At 40.2% G+C, this 20,000-nt stretch overlaps 1 protein-coding gene and 1 non-coding gene across 2 annotated transcripts in view; both read right to left on the bottom strand.

Annotated features, from left to right (window-relative positions):
- The window catches only part of LOC138001068 (uncharacterized), a 424,432-nt gene that overhangs the window by 399,811 nt on the left and 4,621 nt on the right, over positions 1-20,000 (bottom strand). The window lies entirely within an intron of this gene.
- On the bottom strand, positions 17,501-17,573 carry Trnas-gga (transfer RNA serine (anticodon GGA)). Its single transcript has one exon. It is a non-coding gene; the product is annotated as a tRNA-Ser (tRNA).

Below are 20,000 nucleotides of genomic sequence, written 5' to 3'. Positions count from 1 at the left end.
CTACACCTGACCATCAACTTCCATTTCAGCAAAGGTAAGCATTAGGCTAAACAAGAATCTGACTTGCCTTATTCTACTGTTGACCTGTAGTTTTAGAATAATCAATCATCTTTCGTTTAAAAGTGAACTGGACGTAAAACATCCACCACAATTCAAGTTGTAATAATACTCACTGCCATTGAATTCTTTTGTAGTGCATTTCCAAAAACACGAACATACACTGCAACATCTCATGGTGATGTTAGTTTCAGTAGTGATGCAGATCATCCTACCACTCAACAAAGGTAAACATTACACTGAACAAGGAAACATTAACCTGGCTCTCACCAAAGTTAAATCTTAGGCAAAATTTGGGAGTGATGGAAACTGTCATTTCACTTCAGGTTTAGCCATGGTATTAATATAGTTAATGCAACGTTTGAAACTGAATTAGCAGTAAAACATACACCACAAGATGGTACGAGAATTCACATAACCTTTACAGGTAGTGCCTCATCTGTTAGTGTTCCTCACACATATGCACATTCTGTAACGTGTGATGATGGTCCCAGTTCCACCAGTGATGCAGATCTGCCTTATGCCTCCTTAATCCCTGGCACTTTGCTATACAGTAGTGATTCTGAAGAAGAAAATGTCCCTGTGGCAATAGATGATCCTCAAGTGTTTCAAACAACGACAAGATGGTCATTACAAGAGATACTAGAACAACTAGCTCTTAAGATTAATGAAGATAAGATATCAAAATTTAATATAAGTCGTAGTCATCTTTGGGAAGGTGCTTTAAGGGGGCTTAGAAGAAAATCTTTTTCTCCAGATAACAGTCTTCCAGGTTTCAGTTAAGTTTACTGATGACTCTGGAACTTCTGAGGGTGCAATTGACTTGGGGGGACCAAAAAGAGAATTTTTTACCCTGGTTCTGGATTGGATTGTTAACTCCCAGTTATTTTGTGGTCCAGAAAAAAGCAAATTTTTGTCATGCAATGCTAACTATTTGGGAAATGATTACTTTTTTTATGCTGGTGAGTTCATTGCAATGTCCATAGTTCATGGTGGTCCTGGACCAAGATGCTTTGGTCTTCCCTTGTATGATGCATTGACAAAAGGAGTTACACAAGCAAATGTCTGTCTTGAGGATGTTTATGATTTTGACCTCAGAAATTCTCTGCAGGCTATCAAGAATACCACATTTGCTCAAGAGGCTCAAAAGCTTATCTCAGATCATAATCTAGAAACAGTCTTAGAGCTAGCAGGAACCCTCCAGATCGTAACAAAGCAGGAAGACATTTTAAATCTTCTTGACAAGACTGCTCATTGGTTTGTAATTGAGAGGGTCCATGCAGCATTTGAGGGATTTAAAGAAGGGCTAGCCCAACTAGGTGTCTTTCAAGCTATGACAGAAAATTATGAGAAATTTAAAGAAGTTTTCTGTTATTCTGAAGTAACCCTAACTGCAGAATTATTTGGCTGTCTTTTTTCTGTCCATTATAGTGAAACTGGTTCAAATAATCGCCAACTTGAAGGGCTAGTGCTGTCACGGGTGTTGAAGAAAAATGAAATGATGGTAGAACCAACTGGGAACTCGGAAAAATCCGAGCCCCAGATGGGATTCGAACCCACGACCCTCCGTGATCTAGTCGGATGCTCTAACCACTGAGCTACTGGAGACTCTATGGCGAGCAAGGGTGAAATGTGGGTATTGACTCGAGCTGCATCACGCAGCTACAGACTCAAATGACTGACAGTATAGCTCATAACTGCATCGCGCAGTCACCTTAAAGCATATCTGAGATGTGGCCAACCAACCACCCGAGTGAGCGAATGTGAGAATGATATAAACACATGAGAAATGAAATGATGGTAGAACCAACTGGGAACTCGGAAAAATCCGAGCCCCAGTGGTTAGAGCATCCGACTAGATCACGGAGGGTCGTGGGTTCGAATCCCATCTGGGGCTCGGATTTTTCCGAGTTCCCAGTTGGTTCTACCATCATTTCATTTCTCATGTGTTTATATCATTCTCACATTCGTTGAAGAAAAAACAGTAGAATTGACTTTTAGAGATATTCTTTTTTCTGTCAGTGGAGTTAGGGAAGTTCCCCCAGGTGGTATAGAACTGCACATTGGCTTCCTTCATGCACCTGAGCAATGTGGTGAAAAATCCAAGTTCCCAAAAGCAAATGCATGTTCCTGCCAGTTGTTATTACCAGTAGTGCATGGCACATATGATGACTTTAAAAAAGATGTAACTTTTGCATTTACAAATAGGGGATATGGATATGCACAATGTTCTAAAGCTCTTCCCCAGTCTTTTGAAATGAAATGAGGTCCTCAGACTGTTCTTGTTCATGTTTAAGTGAAAGGGTAAATGCAAATAAATAAGAATGTCACCTTTGCATTATTTTATAAATACTAGGGGATAGGAAATGACGTTTTAAAACATTTTCCTCAGTTTTTTGAAAAGTAAGGATGCAATATCATTCTTGTTCATGTTAAGAGAAGTAATTGGATACGAATAAAGTGTCACTTTACCATATTGTATCTCATTTCTAAATGTGAAAGAGTAGAGCATCTGTTGTACTTTTGTGTACAACCAACTTGGCAATCTTGTTTGCACTTAAGTACTGAATAGGATGTATTACATTTCATCTGAAAAATTGGTGGAAGTCATTTCAATCTTCTGCTTTACCATAGTACCATTGCACTGTACTAAAATGTCATAGAATGACCTATTGTGATACTTGCATTAAACGTTGGAAAAGTGTTAACTTAATGCCTCCCTCCAGTTTGTCGGGCGGTGCAAAGTTAAACTCTCCAGTGCATAGTTAAAATACTCCAGAAACATGTTTTCTTCTTCGTCTGTTGTACAGTACACAGCCATATCATCAAGTTGTTGTTCTGTCATGGGACATCTGAAATCTTCAAACCCACTGTTCTCTGGAAGGTAGAAAAGCTCATCAGGCCTACCAGGGACTGTATCATGACGTGATTTTCGAATGTAATGGGTGTTCCATTGATCCCTTACATGATCTAGGTCAACCTGCAAGATATCTTTAAAACAGAACCACAAACAGGACATACTTAATTCACTAGCAGTATCGACAATGTTTGTTTCAACTAAGTCTTTAAAAAAATTAATCCACCACGTTGATCTGTCATGCCAATAAAATGACCACCATGCCTCTATGCGCTGGTTTGCTGGGGACGATCCGTACCTATGTGCATTTAATCCAGCTTGGTCGTCGTTACCATTTTCTCGAAAATAACACTGTATGGCCGCCATGGTCACATTTTCAGTCCCACAATCTGTTCGAAGAATTCTTGGGCAAGCTCTGTTTGATTTGACACAATCGTAAAACAATGAAGCTACGTGGCAGGGGTCATTATTCGAGGGGCAAATTTTCAACCACATGACTCGACGACTGAAACCGTCCACCGCACCATGAATAGGAAAGCCGTATGGCTTTAACTTATCGTAGCCGTCAACGTGCCACGCAAAATTCGGGCCTGGGTTAGTGTACGACCTTCTCCTTAGTGCATGAGCCTTCCTCAAGGCTGTTCCTTCAGGGTCAACTTGTTGTAAAATCCCTTCCACCTTTCTTCTTGGTGCCTGTATTCCGTAATCCAAACGAAGGGTGTGGCACATAGCTCGATAACCCCTCATACATCCTGGCCCGTCCAATTCTTGTTGAATGGCCTGGTAAATTTCGGCATCGTCACTGTTTGCATTCCTTCTTCTTAATCCGTACTCGCGCAGTCTATTGTGCAAAGTACGCATAGACATTTCTGTTGCATGGTACTTTTCTAAAAAGAGTAATATAACCGAGTAATCAAACCCACGCTGAAAATAATAACGAATGAGAACCTCCTCTTTGTCCACGACTGCTCCACATCTAGAGCAATATTGGTAAGTTTCCTCGACCTCTTCTGAGCAGTTCAAGCACTTAAAAGACACATCCATTCTCGCGACAGATCGCTACATGCGAAGATAACAAACAAAATGGTGGGGAATGATCCAGCCGCATAACCCGCCACTGGGTCGAGTAATGATGGGTTTATGCTTGTATAGTAACATCCTGAGAGGCGCGGTGGCCTCATGGTTAGCGCGCTCGACTCCGGATCGAGTGGTCCGGGTTCGGGGCCTGGTCGGGGACATTGTGTTGTGTTCTTGGGCAAAACACTTTACTCTCACGGTGCCTCTCTCAACCCAGGTGTATCAATGGGTACCGGCGAATTTAGTGCTGGGGGTAACCATGCGATGGACTAGCATCCCATCCACGGGGGGAGTAGAAATACTTCTAGTCGCTTCATGCTACGGAAACCGGAGATAAGCGCTGGCCTGATGGGCCTCCTTGGCTCGTACGCAGACTTTACCATAGTAACATCCTGCATAAAGTAATCGGGAACATTTGGAGTTGTGTTTCGCAAATATTGTGTTGTGTTTTGGGAGATTTGCGTTGTGTTTTGCAAATACTGTGTTGCGTTTCGATGACATTGTGTTGTGTTTGGATCATACAGTGTTGTGTTTCCATAATATTGTGTTGTATTTGGATGATACTGTGCTGTGTTTTAATGACATTGTGTTGTGTTTCGATCATACAGTGTTGTGTTTAGATGATACTGTGTTGTGTTTCGATAATATTGTGTTGTGTTTCGATCATACAGTGTTTAGTTTCGATAATATTGTGTTGTGCTTCGGTAATACTGTGTTGTGTTTCGATAATAGTCTTTTGTTTCGATAATATTGTGTTGTGCTTCGGTAATATTGTGTTGTGTTTCGATAATAGTTTTTTGTGTTCAGATAATATTGTGTTGTGTTTGCAGATATGGGCCACCGTACTAAACTTTGCATCTGTCATTAAACTCAAAAGAAATTCACCCATCAAAAAGGCGGGCAACGTTTCAAACAAATGTTAGCGGCTCTTCTCCAAAGAATTGTAAGTGTTAAGAGCGGGATTTGAATACAGAGTCCCGCGTCCTAATTAAAGGGAAAGTACGGCCTAGAAAAAGTTTCTCTGAATCGAAAGTTCTTTACCGGTATTGTCATACTTGACCATTCATTTGGGCTTAATGTGTTCTAATAGCCAACAATAACGCTTCAAAGGTGGGCAATTTGAAATTGAAATCCGCCATCTTTGTTTTTGTGTATGCAAACGAGGCTGTGACACAGCAATAGTCAAGGATTTCTCTGGATGACCAGATGTAAACAAGGAAAACACAGGCGAGGAGAGCTCCACCATCAGAACAGATTTACCTCGTGGTCGTTAAACTGGGTTTACGAAGCGAAAGAGAGCTGGAAGTGTTATCCCGCGCTCATTGCTGTGAAATAAACGCCTGGAAATCAAGTTTAATCCGTCTACCGTGGCTTTCTACGAGATCCCTGTTACAACTTCAAAACAAACGATAGATTTATATATTTCCATCGAATGGTAAGACTAAATCGTTTCAGTAATGTCTATAAAGCTAACAAAATTTTAACTACATTTCAAGTTGTTTATTTTACTGCCTGGAGAAGCGCATAACAGTGAAAAGTCAGTATGAAGTGAATGTTACCAAGACCAATATTTATATACCTAAAGATCCCACTTGAAGTCCTCCTTAGCAAAATGACAGACCCGAACAGACAATATGGCAGTTTGAGGAATCCATCCATGTTTTATTTTCGCAGGCAAACTTTTCTTTAAATTTTCATTTTCCGGTGGAATCTTCTTTTTTATTTAATAGGCATGTGTCTAGTTTCGCCCCCCTCGAAAGCCTAAAACACCAAAAGCGGTAATTGTTGCTGTGAAAAAGCCTTGCTATGTGTATTACGCAACATCTGAAAGTTTCGTTGGCGAAACAAATACGTTTGCTGAAGCATCAAAGACGGCTGTCGCAAAAGAAAGAAAGTGAAAAAGAAAAGAAGGTTCGCTTGTCGAATATTTCTCTGTCGCATGTTCAAGGTTTTTGTCTTGTTTACATTTGCTCTGGCTGATTTTTGCCGCTCAGTTTGATTGACCAGAGAATCTACAAGTATTAAGTGACTTGAGTTTCTGTCGCACTTATGGCCTACTTGGCCTACTAGCTATTGAACCACAAGACCATTTACCATAGTTCATCTTACATTTGAATTTCTTGTAGCAGAAAGGTCACACAACATTGAGAAAGTGATCGGGGAAGGAGGAACTTGCTCATTCAGAGGCGATTGTGATGACCACTGGACCACGAAAGACTACCTGACATATCTGGGGCTGGGGGTGGGAAATAGAAACAGTTGTGTGGGTGACTGGAAACGAGATTCCAGCCAATAATCTATCATGATCCGACGACCCGATAACACATCTCACCAGCCTATTTCTGCATTTTTATTATTCCCCCGCCATAATGATTGTTAAGAAACAGTCTTAAATATTTATAAAAAGCATCGTAGAAACTTGTAAAGAATTTGTTTACTAATTTTAATTGGAATCAAAGTCGTTAAATGTGGACTTTGGACTGCAGACTACGGAATTGTACTGGGTATTGACCAAGATACTGTAAAGAAAAAACCACTGAAGTACTGTGAACTTCAGAGGAAATTGGTTAAAAATCCTTTCAGCAAAGTGTAGAAACTTGTAAAGCATCTGCGTACTGGTTTTGATTGGAATCAATGCCGCTAACAACAGTTTTAACTGTGAACGACTATCCTACGATGTGGTTGACCGGAAAGGAAGTTTGGTGTTTTCGTTCCACTCGAAATCCGGTTATCCTACGACCCGAAACACATTGCGCGTGACAATTCTTACTTGTCATCAACAAACAGTAATGGAATTTCAAATGCCTACATACTCATTGGCTTATTTTCTATATTTTCCTTTGATCAACCTTCTTCTTCCAAACAAAACTTTTAACGTTCACTATTCCCATTTCGTGAACTACATATAACACTTGAACTTTGACCTAGCCAATTTTTTCCCACCCTACCCTGACCGTTCAACGTTTTACAAAAAAAATATCTCTTTCCTTTAACTGACCACTTTGATGCCGACTTCACACATTCACGTGATCAAAAGCACTTTTCCGTAATCTTCCTCACGTTTTTACTCTTGATCAAGACTGTAAAAATAAATTAATTGGCTGGCAAACACTCGAACTTTACCCCACCAGAACATTGTACGTAACAATTCTAACTTCTTTACAACAAAAGCTAAATGAATTTGAAATCGCCTCCTCGTTCACTGGCTTATTTTCTATATTTTCTATTGGTCAACTCTCTTCCAAAGACAAGGAAAGGTTACGTTTATACAAACGTTGGCCGTGTAGCACTTATTTTAAACAGAGTTAACTGAATAGAGTGTAATGTGAAGTGCTCGATTTCTATCCCATATGAACCATGTGAGCGTTAGCCCTACTGATGGAAATGGGCCCACACAAGGACAGAGAAAAACTCTGACCAGGGTGGGAATTGAACCCACGACCTTCGGGTTAGATCTCCGCCGCGACAGTATGCTACGACAATGCTAAAAAGAAACTCTTAAAAGCGTATTAAGACTCGAGACAGCCAGTTACTCTACACAATATCTATCACAAAAAAAAAAAGTCTTCAAGATACTATACATAAAGCACACCAGCGAATCACCATGTGCAAGATTTGTTGGGAAATCTATCGATGCGAGAAATTTTGGTTATGACGTCAGCGTACGCCCGGCCGTCCGCCTGTACAGAATTTGCTTTGCGCGCCTGAGCTCCGCTAAAATTCCACCACTTAAGCAAAATCACGACGATACATCAACGGATAAGTAATCAAACTTTTATTTGCCTTGATCTCCGCTTGTAGTTATTTAGTAGTAATATTAGCATATTTGTGGGAGGCGCGGTGGCCTCGTGGTTAGTGTGCTCGACACCGGATCGAGTGGTCCGGGTTCGGGGCTTGGCCGGGGACATTGTGTTGTGTTCTTGGGCAAGACACTTTACTCTCACGGTGCCTCTCTCCACCCAGGTGTATAAATGGGTACCGGCGTAATGCTGGGGGTAACCCTGGGATGGACTAGCATCCCATCCAGGGGGAGTATAAATACTCCTAGTCGCTTCATGCTACAGAAACCGGAGATAAGCGCCGGCCTGATGAGCCTTCTGGCTCTTAAGCAGAGACTTTAAATTAAAAATTAATATTAGCATATTTAGCTATTTTTTTTTTTTCTGCACTATAAATCGGGGAGAATGTAAATCAAAACAAATCGCATTAAATTGAAGCAGATCAAATCAATGTTGGTATGTTTTGAGAGTGCAAAATCGCAGGACTTGGAGAAAAACGTCTCGGAACAGAGTAGGGAACCACATGATCAGTGTCAAGTCTGGGAATCCAACCCAGGCCACGTTGATTAAAACGGCAAATGCTCTTACAACTGCGCCAAATCTGCTAATGAAATCACCGTACACAAAATGTGTCTGTGTGACCAAATAAAAAAAAACCATGACTGAATCAGATAAACGTGTTGATCTGTCACTTTGCGGCCTTGCCCCAGCCCAGTCACAAATGAATTTATTTTTAGATTACTTTGCGCGCGAAACAAACAAAGGGCCGCCAATTTTAACCAATTAGAAGAAGCCAGGTCACGCGTGACTGCTTCCGTCATGTTTTTCTTGAGGGACATGACAACTGATTTTCGCGGGAAAGGGTATTCTAAAGATAGACTCGTTTGTGACTGCCCTGGGGAGCCCACCCATGCCATAACAACACTATTATCTAATTCACTCTCGAAAAAACCGAAAAACTTAAATACCCTGGGTGTGTCACCAAAACGTGAGGAGGCAGCATAGCCGAGCGGTGAGGTAGCCTGCGTAACAAGTGCTTCCAGCGGGCGAGAAGCGAATCTCATTTTTCTGAAAACAAAATAATGATGCAAGGCTGGTTTGCGCGGCTGTGAGAATGTATATATTTTTTAGTTTTTCCAATATTTAGTCAGTTTCGCCCTATTCTCGCGCGGTCAGAAAAATGAATTTGATAAACGCTTGTTACGCAGGCTAAGTGGCGAGGGTGATGTAAGTCCGGTTTATCTTGAGATTGTGATTTAAATGTAGTGTATTACACATTAATGGCTTTTTTACCTTTATGGAGACCTTTATTATACCTCTATCATTATTACAATTACACTTATTATTATAGTTGCATTTACGATCAATTTTTATAATCGATTAAACTAATTAAGATCACCAAAAAATTAATGTCCTCTCTGCCCTCAAATAACAGAGTTAACTTTGACTAGGACTAAGACAAACAACATAAGTAGCTATATGGGATATATAAATCTATAAAAAGCAGGAAGGAAAAGTTATGATATTAAAAATTTCAAACTAAGATTCAAGATGAAATGATATAAGAAATGGATCATATCAAGATGGAGATTCAAGATTCACTCAATGAAATTTGGCAGTTTTCGGAATTTATTTACTTATTTATTTATTTATTTAAGTGGACGCATTGACATAAGCATCCCATAAATTCAAAATATGTAATAAAAGTTCACGTAGTGAAGCCTTCATTTTGTGTTTGGAGAGGGCGACTATGGGGACACATGCTAACATCATATTCTTGAGAATGAATTTTTCATACGATTTGTCCTCGAGTATTTATAATAGAAATGACCAACCTCTAAAAATCTTGTTTTGTACCGGGAAAATCAACGGCTGCCTAAGAGAGAATAATTTGACCAAATGTAACGATTCCGCAAAGAATTTGCTATGGAATGGTCAAGTTTAATTAATACAATGGATGCCTAGCCTTAATTGAGTAGACAAATGTAACTTCAAGGCCCAACCGTTTACACATTCGAATAAAACGCATTTTAAAACACTTGCAAAATGTCACATGAAAGAACTGGAAAGCAATTGTGGGATGGAACGTACATCTTAAAATATAACTTTCTTTTCTGAACGCCCCAAAAAAAACCCGGACTGATTAAAAAGAATAAGACATTATTTATCTACAGTTCTAACCCTAAACGTCTCCACTTTCGTCACCAACTTATAGCGACTTAAATCGTAAAAAAGGCTAACTTAATCAGTGAACAACGAAGTGTATGCTGTTGCACCGTTACTCGTATGGTTACTTAAAAAGTCATCGCAACCAATCGCACACTCATCTACTGCAAATAAAGAAACACTGTACAGCTCTGCCAGTCTGACACAGAATGTAAAATATATACAAGATTTCACTTGTATTTGTCCAGAAGACGCGCCAGGAAACTCTGCGGTCACAATGGTCGCCCTTGTTTCCTCAGATCAGAAGACAACGAGAGGAAACTCGCTTCTGAAGCTTGGACCTGCAGGAAAAATAACAAATAGTAATTTAACTGATTGATCAAGCCTTTCCCGCTTTCAAATTTTCTCTCGAAGGAGATAAAGGGGTCTCGTTTCTAAGATTTTGCCAGTTTATTTTTTTTTAGAAACCCAATAGGGAAATCGCTGTAAACGGCAAATGTCAAGGCGAAACTGAAAATTGCTTTTGCCAAAAATCAAAGAAACTTGTTTGATTTACTTCAACCTTTTCCCTGTTATCTTCAGACATCGAACAACTTCTCAAGAAAAGGTGGCAACATGAAACGTTAAATTTTTATTCTTTGCATAAAAATTCGTTTTCGCGATCTGGCACCCGTGTTTGGAACAGTTTACCACCAAAATTAAAAATTCTTGTCACTTAATCATAATTAATTATGCATGTTTCGCGTAGTTGTTATATACTCCTAACGGTTTTTCAAATATTCTGTAACTGACGATGATGTTCGTAACATCGAAACATGTCTTGGAAATTAAAAAATGTCGTAATTTTCTTAAAGATAACAAAATTACGTCATGTCAATAAAAGTAGGTTTAAGAAGGAATTACGTGTGTGTCTCTACTTAATATACTAGAATCAGAAAATGAATCTATTGGTGTACCTGAACTAATCACGAAGTTGCCTAAAGTCAAATCTATACTGTTTGATCTTCCATACGATAATTATAACTTATCGCTACGATATAACGGTCGCCTTTAACTTGCTCGCCCAATCTGTTGTCGCTTCTTCCTTCCTTCCTTCCTTCCTTCCTTCCTTCCTTCCTTCCTTCCTTCCTTCCTTCCTTCCTTCCTTCCTTCTTTCCTTTCAATTTCAGCTTCCGTATTTGTCAGCAATTTGTGTAGGTTCTAACCATAATTTCTTTCCATGATATTATACAGTGCGTTCAAGATAAATTAAAATTGCAGCTAATATTAACCATTTAAGTAAATATACAATATTAAATATCTCGTACAGCCTCCCGCCTCGATTACCACTGCTATCTACGGGATGGCTATCATATCTTAATTGATTAGTATTGTAAATAAAGATTCGTTGTTGTTGCTGTTGTCTTTCCTGCCACTTCCCGTTTACCGTTTCACGTAACGTAATTAACCCAGCCTGGGATAATTTATGACATGAAGAAAATTACTGTAACGTCTCGAAAATGACCGGTCTATTGACCGTTTTATGACTGAAATAATCCTCGCCGCGGTCGATCAGAAGCGAGAGAGCGAGGAGCGAGCGAAAACTAAGTGATCATCTTTCAAGACTCCGCTGACTTATCGAAGGCTCACCAGGTTTAGGTCGATGTTATCTGGTGCTTTCCTGCGCTAACTAAGGGATGCGAGAATGAGCCCACAAGCAGACTACGCAACCCAGTCATGTAAGCCAATATCACCATATACGCGAATAAAAACACTTCCAAGCAACCACTAACTTCGGCTCGTCTTTCACAAAGTATACCGGATCCGAAATAAGTAATGTCCATAAAACAAAAGAGCCAAAATCAATGTAACAATACCTAATCAGAAAAGCCCAATTGGAGTAACAATGGTTATTTTGTCCTGCACCATTTTAGTCCGGTATATGAAAGTCTACCCTAAACTTTAGGCAGCAATGCTTTGTTCTTTATAGGTTGGCTGGCTTGAAGTACATGCAGAGGATCTTGTGCCGGATACAGGCAGGTCGTGTGGTCATTTGCCGAACAGTATCCGCTCGTGTGGTCGCTGGCTACGACAGTGGGCACAGCATTTGAAAGACCACCTGCGTTTTAAAAATACTTGACTCTCAAACAATAAAATGCCAACTTACTTTTTTGCTTCACTGTTGAGTGCCTTCTCTCCCGGGCGTTTTACCCTGATAACTATTAAGTCCAACCCTTGATGTGGTGAACAAATGGCAATGAGACCACTTCTGGGACAGGTTGATACGCGGTAGGACTTATCCCAGCCAACATCAATTACACTGAGTAGATCTCCAGATCTGATGTTGAACAGCTGAAGGCGGGCGCCAGTTGGGTCAGCGAAATTCAGAAAAACACATTCCTCGTCACTGACGAATTTACAATCCCTAAAGCGGTCAACACTCAATTTAACACACAAGTTACCAGAAACTTTTTCGAGAACATGCGTGCCTTTTGTCTCGAGAACAACAATAAACTGACCGTCGGGAGAAAATGATCCCATAATAAAAGATAATTTGTTACCCAGGAATGCACACCACAGTGGTGCGGTTTCACCCAGTTGCCTCAATTCAATGAACTCTTGCCCAATGTCACCCGAGGCAAAGAGCTGGAGGTCCCTGTAGCAAGCAATCAACCTTGCAAGAGGCAGTTTAAATCTTACCACATTCTCTCCACAAACAGTATCCACAATCATCCCATCTCGTGTACCAAATCTTATGCATGCCACCTGATCATCTGAAATTGGAAAGAGAGCATCTGCGCCAAACATCCATTGTTGCTCGCGGACTGACAAATCAAAGTTCCACAGTTCAAGAGTGCTCGCAGTTGCAAACAAAATGCCATCTTTTAAAGCCACAAAATCACAAAGAAAAGTGTCAAACTCTTTCAGTCCCTTAAGTTCCTCATTCAAAACGCCCCAGGCCATAATTCGCTGTCCCTGCGATACGTCCCAAACTTTTGCATAAACACTTTCACCGGTTAACGAAAATCGGAGAGACTGGATCCATTGGAATTCTGTGTTCTCCCTTGGTGTATTGCGATACACAATTTCAATGTAAACTTCCCCTGTACGGTACCTTAAAAGAGATTTGCTATCAAGCACTACGTCAGAATACTGGAGCGGATCTTGCAAACTCGGAGGATCTCCGAATAAAAAGCCACCGATTCTATGGGATTCTAGTTCAAAGGAACTCCTACTAGGAATATTAACAACGTCCATCGAATAAGAGTGATACTCGGACCCCTCAGTGACTCTTAAACAAAACGTTTTGATATCATCGAGACAACCCACAACACCTGAACACCACAGAAATCGACTGTCCGGTGAAAACCTAATCATTCCACACATAGACCCTAAAGCAGCCTCTGCAAGAGTTAAAAAACCATTTTCCCGGTCAACTAAACAAACGGAGCCCATTGAATGGGAAATTGCCACGAGCTTTCCTTCTCGGGACATCGCAAAGGATAAAATATCTTTATCTCTGTTGACACGATCAATCTCCATGCCATCGTTTAGATTCCACACCATCAGACATTTTGCATCGTCTGGACAATCACTTAACATCTCGTCGCCGCAAATACAACAGACAGAAAAATTGCTCTTGCTGGTGGGAAAGAGCGGCTTCAAGTCTCCATTGAAGGAATAAGCATAACTTAACACTCCTGGCAAGATGACATCCTTGGTAGGATGAAATACCACAGAACGGTAAAAACCATACACACGTGGTTGGTATGGATGATAGGGTTGGATGATTCTAAATGCAAAATCCAAATATCCTCCATACTTTTTTGGCTCGGCATAACGTTTCCATTTGAGGTTACCAGAAGCAAGTGACCACAACTGAATCGTTCCATCGCGGCATTCACACACCATGTATTCTAAGCTAGGGGACACATCGAAACAAGCTACCGGTGAACAGCAATTAAACCGAGCTTGAACATCTTCCTGGGGGTTGTTTTTGCTTAAGTATTCCATGTAAGCCTTATCGGAATACTTGGTCTCCAGAAGCTTTCGGGAGTCAGAAGATAGTTTACTACTTCCTTCGTTCAACAGACATTGAAACATAGTAAACGGATATTCCTGTAGGGTTGAACGGTGCTTCTTTAACAAAATCAATAATGACGAAAGGGTCTCATAACACTCGGTTGATATTGTTTCCAACCCATCGCGTTTCATCACACAAACAATATCTTCTGTGGCTGCTGCCATGTTCACACAAATCTTTGCGTACAAAACCTCTGGGTCTAACACATACTTCCCAACCACTTTTTCAAGTGTACAGAATCTCGCGTCCTGCTCTAACTCTAGTATGTGCTGAACACCATGTTCCAAGGCGTACCTTGTAGTGTCAGTGAAGGATTGTGAGTTGCTAACACCTTTTCTCTTTAACTCTTCAAATTCTTTAGAGCAAAGAGTAGAAAGGATCTTATGGCCTTCCATTTCCTCCACGCTGAAAATGTGCTGCTCGTAGCGTGACTTGTCTGTCAACCAGTCCTTGACTGATTTGTGAAAGAAATGAATACGGTTATCGTGAACAGGAAGGAGTGATGACACAATGGCAATGGCTTTGCTCACCTTTCGCATAACAGTCGTGGACAACAAGTCCTTGCACAACAATTTAGGAACAAAACTCAATGGTAGTGGTTCCCTTGCTGCTGCAATTGCACTCAGGAAACAAAGAAATTGCTCTTCTGTTATGTTCAGTTCCTTACACAAGTCTTGTTCCAACCGTTGGAAATACGACTGGTAAACACACGAAATGCCTGCCGGTAGGGTCTTGTCCAGTTGTTCCCAGGTAAGAGTTAAACTCTTAGTCCTTATAAAATCAACCAAAAACTGGGCACACAGAAAGACTCCCTCCGACTTTTGCACGAGATCATTTAGGACCAGCTCGCGCCTTTCAACTTCTAATAACTCGCCCAGACTCCGTTCAAAGTAAAAACGAATGTCCTTCAAGTTGTCTTCATCTTTTGACTCCAGTACCAGTGGTTGCAAATCTTTCAGGCTGTCCCAAATGTTGACTTCAGGTCGCGTAGTCACAAAAAATCGAAGCCAAAGTGGTAACTTTTTAAACAACTTGGCAATCACGTCAAGAAGATCATTTCGCCCTTGGTATTGACTTTCATCTAAAGCATCTATTACCACAAGATATGTAAAGCCTGGATCTGTTACCCTGTTCAGAGGTTCTAAAAAAAGCAAATCAGAGAGATCTGCGACTTCCATGTTGTTAATCTTTACACCCATATTACCGGAGAGTTGTTCCACAAGGGCTTTCTTGTACTCTGGAAGACTGCATGTCAGGTAACAGGCTAAAGACTGCAGCATCAACTTGGGATTCCTGTGGCGTGCTCTGTCATGGTGACAAAAATGGCTCCCCGCCAATCTGCCAGCTTCTTGCATTCTTCTGCACATCTCAGCAGCGATGACAGATTTCCCCATCCCTGCATTTCCGCTGAGCACCAAGACACGATTTGGAGAGCTTGTATCATCCAACCAGCTGTTGATTTTAGCAAATAAAGACTCACGGGTTCCTTCCAAGTATCTGTTTCCGTAACCTTTGGCGTCAAGTTGGCTGTCAATCTTAGCAAGTGTTTTTAGGATTTTATCCTCCTGATCGGCTTTGAAGTGTGTCTCATGGATTTCAGTAACAATTCGATGTACGTCAGCAATCCTGGACTTGAGATCCCTTTCACTCTCTGCCCAGTCCCGTAAGGCATCAAGATAATCCTCCTCCCCACATCGCTCTGCCTTTAATCGATCAATCTCTGCCTGACTAAACCCAAAAGACACTAAAACGGCACTTATTTCCTTCCACAGGGCATTGAACGTTGGTACATCCACACCAGTGGTTGTCACGTGCCCATACACTTGATTACGGAAAAACTTAATGCGAGCAAGGTTTGCCTCATGAGAGGCGTCACTTGGGGGTGGCTTGAAATGCCATCCTGTGTGGGGAGGGGTAAGTCCACAAATGTTAGTCAGAAGGAGGAAAAGCAGAGTTATATCGAATGTGTTGGAGTCCGGAGCAACTCCACCACCAGGGAACAGCTTGTCCCACTGGTGACGATTGAGAATTCTTCCACGTAAAAGGTTGTTCAGGAAGGAATAACAGGCATTAAGATCAGCTGCTAAGTTTGCAGGAGGGTGATGAGTGTCGAAAACATTTCTCAGTACAGTTGTTCCACCATCAATAATAAGTCGACTGAGCTTAGCTCCATTTGTCTTATCCTCAGAGCTGGCCAAGGGACCAGGTGTGGCCATTGTAATCCAAACTAACGATTTTTCACATTGTATCTGAATGGAGAAGAACAATAATATTACGGTAATCAATAATTATTGCCCAATTGGTTTCCATTGAGTCATCACCAGGGACTGATTAAATGAGTGATTAAAATTACCAGCAGCTACTATCTTTAATTAAGGAGTGTAACTGCAGTGCGTACGATTCACCAAAACAAAAAGCTAAGAAATCAAGGATTTCCTTTGGCTAATACACCTTATTCCAAAATGGCCGCTGATTTATGCGGATACAAATTGGCCCTTGTTGCCTCGTTCAAGATAAAATATTCTTTTGAATTTTAAGCTTAAGAACGAGGCATCAAGGGCTTATTTGAATAAAAACAATAAAATATTTAAATGGTGGCCATTTTGGAATAAGGTGTATACTTATAAAATAAACTGCCTTGATTTACAAGTGACTACAAAACTTCACAGATGTATGCCAATGCAGAAAAACAATAGGGAATGACAAGGCACACAATCGAGTCATGCAGAATTTTTAACCCATTGGAACCTTATCCATACATTTACATTGTGGGAAGGATGGAATATTGGCACAAGAATGAAAGATGTTGGGGGCTAGCAGGAAAAACAAGGTGAGACTGCTAAGAGGAAGCTTGCTCTTTTGTTCCCTCTACATCAACTTTTAAACAAGCTTTTTGTTACATTTTTCAAAATTTTCAAGCTTAGTGACTACATGAACTTAAAACAATTGTGTGCTTGAGGTTAACACAGTAAGTTCAGCTTAACTAACCTGCTTACCTATAAAATGGCATTACACTGTATAAACAAATCATGTAACACTTTGGCTTCCTGTTTCAAAGCTCCCTAAAATGCAGCTGAAATAGAAATCAGGAGCATCATGTTGCTGACTGATAAAAAACATGAAGACAGAGTCTCACAATAATAATTAATATCTTAAAAATAGTTTAAAATTACCTTGTTAGAAAACTACTTCATAGCACATTATTATACACAAAAATGCGAGAGTTATTTATACAAATATATATAGAAATAGCTCAAGAATTACCTTAAATTATGTTAACATTAGACTTGACCAATCAAATTGTCAAAACTACAATTATCGGAAAAACCAAATACACACTTGCAAGACTACATGTATTCCTTCATTAGCTAATAAATTTAATGATGAATGGTATATGAAATGAATCATATATGAACTGCGGATATGAAATCAAGTAAAGCTATGATCTTCGCAGTTATGAACGCAATTTTTACAATTGCGTAGAGAAGCCTGAAAAATTCAGGACTTCAACGGGGTTTGAACCCGTGACCACGCAATTCCGGTGCGACGCTCTAACCAACTGAGCTATGAAGCCACTGACGTTGGGAGCTGGTCATTTGTGGGTTCTAATGGTCCCGTGAGGAATGAATCAATGATGAATTGTATATGAAATGAATCATATGAACTGCGGTATGAAATCAAGTAAAGCTATGATGAAGTTGACAGGTTGTATGATCTGAAAGCTTCCACTGTTAATCAAAAAAATGAAGGTGCACATAGCACGATATGGAATTCGAGTTATTTGCCCATGGCGGTTGAGCTGTGATTAAAATAGATGGCTAATAATTGCTCGATATTAAATTCCAAAGAAACAAACGTTCTCTGTTATAAACTACTTAACTACTTAAAAGGGAATTAAACACGGGGTGAAAAGACATCCGTTTGTGAAGCTGCGTTTAAAACGTTCAGTTCTGATGACCGGAAGGGTGAAGAGATGGCCTCTATTTTGCAGCAATCTGGATCACAAAAGTGGCAAAAGGCCCACCAATGGCCCATCGGTAGAGCGAGTAACACTTTCCCACAATCTCCTATCAGAAGCTTCCAACATTTTTGTAACTGGTGTGACCTCCTTTAGGAAACCGAAACGTAAAGATATTTGTTATAGCTCGCGGACCCCATACTGAAATTGCATATGTGAAAACAGACATAATTAGAAAGTGGAAAAGATAGTGCAGGCAATCCAAATAGTATACCCAATTTTCTTACTAACACACTCGCAAGATGTACATACGCTTACAAATGGAACACCCCTGTGTCGCTAGTAAATCGATATCAGAATCAGTCACAAAGTACTTGATAATTCGCGCCTTGTTACTGGGTTGCCTATGGGCAAACCCAGTCGAGGTCTACGTTTAGTTTGTTTGTTTTCTTTTTTTTTTTTCTTTTTTTTTTTTTTTCCGTGTCGGTAAAAGTCTTGCCTGTCACTCCCCTGGTAAGTAGTGTCTTTGTGTATAGAGCCTTCTGCGCGTATTTTCTTAGGATCGAGAGGGTAGTGGAACTGCGTAGATTTCTCTTGTGGACACAGTAGAATCATTAACTTAGCCTGCAATGGCGTCGAAAGTCATGCAACGCGAATGGCGTTTTAGTGGATCCTTAAACAAAATATACCCTTATGGAGCTCAATAATGGAAAGTCAGTTGGATAAACTAGGCATGAATCTCAAAAGCGACGAGTACTGGACTTCGACAACAATCTATCGCCCGTCGAGACGAAATCAAAGTGAGCAGTATTTACCTGAAGTACATGGTAATTTGACACAATTGAGTTTCTTGTCTTCACGCACGCAATGAAATAGGAAGAGGTTTTCGCCTCTAAGAGCAAATATGTTGTTTGTTTCAATAAAATTTTCGCTGGAAAAGGATTCTGGGGTATTTTCTGCCTTTGTGAATTATAATATCATGTTGTGTATTGAATTTTCGAGCTTAAGGTTGAAATGTGATATGGGAGAAGTTTTTTAGTATTGCTCTGTAAGCAGGAAGGGTTCACAGGCCTGTTGGAAGCGTGCTTGAGTTTCAACAAAATGAGCCCCAAAATCAGTGAAAACTTGTGACGCAGATGAATAATAAAGTAGCTGCTATTTCCAAAATGATGGAATTACCTGGTGATAAATCACGTCATACACGTCTTGGAGAGTAAATTTTGACTTTGCATAAGCAAGAGTTGGGCGATTGTGATCTTTGTTTTGACTTCGCTCATTTCATTGTCAAACTTTATCACACTTGACAGAAAAAGAAACTTACAAAAACCCGGTATCTTGGGCATATGAATTACGGGGTGGTGACTTCTTTGCCTAAAAGCAACTCACTTAACGAAACTGTCCTTTTTCAAACAACAACAAGGATTCAAACAGCTTCAATTCTTACAGAGTTCGATAAAACATGCGGTGGGGCAACCAAAGCGATGGGAGCTGTGTTGGGGTTTCAGTGTGAAAGTACAAACGGCTACTAACACTCTTATAACTCTTTTTTCATTATTATTTTATTAACCCACAGTCTGCAGTCTGCATTTTACCCTCAGTCTGCATTTTATCCCTGGTCTGCAGTCTGCAGTCTGCGTTTTACACTGACCGGTTATTTGAGTGGTTTTTGGCAACAGAGGTTAATTATTCGTAATGCGATCGCTTCCGTTGCCGTTAGCAATGGGTCGCAAATTTGACACTTTTATCGCATTATCACATTACGCATTGAACCATGTTATCTATTATTCCTAAAAATCTAAAAATATTCGTGTCTTATCAGTTTTCGGTCGAATTTATGTCCAAGAAGGCAGATAAATTGCAGAAAATATTAGTTTTGCATCCAAAAATTCGTAATCAACGCTAAAATGACCAAATTTTGCCTAGAAAACATATTTTACTGTTATTTTTCTTAAATTTTTTCGTTCAACTTTCGCTTTTATAAAATGTTTCAGTTTTCTGTAAATAAGTTATATGCTGTTGGAAAGCTTATTTTCTTAGCTTTAA

The sequence above is a fragment of the Montipora foliosa genome, chromosome 4, assembly GCF_036669935.1.
Source record: "Montipora foliosa isolate CH-2021 chromosome 4, ASM3666993v2, whole genome shotgun sequence".
Lineage (NCBI taxonomy): Eukaryota > Metazoa > Cnidaria > Anthozoa > Scleractinia > Acroporidae > Montipora > Montipora foliosa.
Note: the sequence above shows the minus strand (reverse complement) of the source record. Positions and strands in the feature narration are given on the sequence as shown.